The sequence below is a fragment of the Nannospalax galili genome, unplaced genomic scaffold (assembly GCF_000622305.1).
Source record: "Nannospalax galili isolate Female #2095 unplaced genomic scaffold, S.galili_v1.0 scaffold25, whole genome shotgun sequence".
Taxonomy (NCBI): domain Eukaryota; kingdom Metazoa; phylum Chordata; class Mammalia; order Rodentia; family Spalacidae; genus Nannospalax; species Nannospalax galili.
In genome coordinates, this window is record NW_008355642.1 from 5993545 (window position 1) to 5995851 (window position 2307).

Sequence of the window (2307 nt, forward strand, 5' to 3'; positions counted from 1 at the left end):
CAGAAGGCAAATGGAGGTGAATATGATCATATTTCCTGTACATTTGTATAAAATTCTCAATAAAGAATTTTTAAAAACATAGGAGCCAAATGTATACTAAGCCAATGTGCAGAAATATACAGATGAAAAATATGAAAGTTCCATTTGCATATATCAAATGATTCAACCATGACTTACATCTTGACACATGAATGATAGCACAATGCAGTTATCAAATCTAATCTTAATGTATACTTCAGAATAATAATCTGGTGATTTGTAAAACTAGACATACAACAGCCTAAAATTCATCATACAGAGATATTTGATAGGGCTGAGAAATCAATGAATAATTGATTAATAGTATTAAAGTAGAATGGTGGAGCTTTTATGTTGGTCATTAATACTTTTATTATCAAAAGTCAATGATTTTCATTTCATTGATCATGGTTTAATACCATGTAGGAATTATAGCATGTTGTGTATTACTTTGTCATTATTTTTGTTTCACGTTTTCAAGGATTTCCTTGAGAAACTTTACTGATTTATATAGTGCAATGAGATTATTGGTAGTGGACTTGGTTGTGCTGGTGTACTAAATTTTGATTGCTCTTATAGTTTTAGTGTGTCCTATTTTTAAAGGGGGGGTATTATATGTGTTTCGATATGCTGCAGTAATACGTCTTGAGTATCCTGAAACTTGAAGAGCTGGTGTAGTATTCTGGGATGCATTACTATTGAGCATTTTAATGGATTTTAATAATGACATGAATAATTATGAAACAGAAAGTGATAACTTTAACAGTTGTGAATACTGTGATTTGTTTTCTTAAAAGTTTCGTTTCATACATGCATGCATTTTGAGCAAATTCACCCCCTTCCCTCCCTTCCAAGTCATCCTGTATCCTAAACTCTTCTCCCTCCAAACTTCATGTGCTTTTTTTAAACCCACTGAGTCCACTTATGTGCCTGTATATGTGTGTGGGTGTGGGGCCATCTACTGGAGCATGAGTAACCTTTCTGAAGCTGTGTCACTGAAGAAAACTGACTCTCCCTTCCCTAGTAAATCAATTGACAGTAGCTCCTTAGCTCTGGGTGGGACTTCCTGAGCTCCCTCCCCATCTATGCTGGGAGTTTGGCTGGCTTGATCTTGGGCAGCTCAGGTCTTGTACGTGGCAGTCACAGCTACTGTGAGTTCATGTGTGCAATGGCACTGTCATGCCCAACAAATACTGGTTTGGTGCAGCTATCCACTCTTTCCATCTTCTATTTTGACTAGATAATTTTATGAATAGTGATGATGAATAATCGTTGGAAAGGAGACTAAGAGCTAATGATGTTTGGATAGATATTATTTACAAGTGTCACAAAATTTAAGAAATTAAAGGTTAAAATTAAAATGTTATAATATGCTAACAGTTTTTAAAGGAAAGAAAAGCATGCTTTGTAAATGTAGTATAGCTTGTGTATAGCGTTTATAAAGACTAATAAAGTACACAGTAACATTCGAGTGCACACTCACTCACTACTGACTCATTCCCTCACCCAGAGTAAGTTCCAGTCCTGCAAGCTTCATTCTGGGTAAGTGTTCTATCAGAAATACCGTTTACTTAATCTTCCGTTTTGTGGTTTTACTGTACATTTTCAATGTTTAGGTATGTGAATACTTAGCATTACAATTTACTTGCCATTGTAATACAATTTCATGTATTGTAATAACAATTACAATAAGTATTCAGTAAAGTAGCATGTGATAGAAGTTTATGACTTAGTAAGAGTAGGATACACCATGCAACTTGGTATGTCATAAAGCTAGACTATCCAGGTTTGTGTACGTCCTATGATATGTACAGTGATGAAACTACCAGACAATATACTTCACAGAACACATTTGTTAAATGAGTCATATAAATATTTTTTTTGAGACAGGGTTTCCCTGTAGTCCTAGCTGGCCTAAAATTCACTGTGGAAATCATATATCACATTTTGCTTATCCTTTCATCCAATCATAAAATCTTGGTTTATACTCTATCTTCTCATTACATCCCAGTTAATGTTGACGATTATTTTTGCCACTATGTTGGTTTCTTCATTGAATTGACATGTCTTTGGAATTCCTTACTCATCTCAGTGACCATAGCCAAATAAATACATTTTAAGTACTACATTATATCAATGTGTATGTGTTGCATTCTAAACTTTCCACTTATCCTGGCTGAATCTGTCTCCATTTCAAAACATAAGCCTTTGAAATAAAAGTCCAATAGGAAATGCAACAATTCTCATTAAGGGAGCTTCTTAAAGGTAGGGGGAAATGAGAAAAAAAAA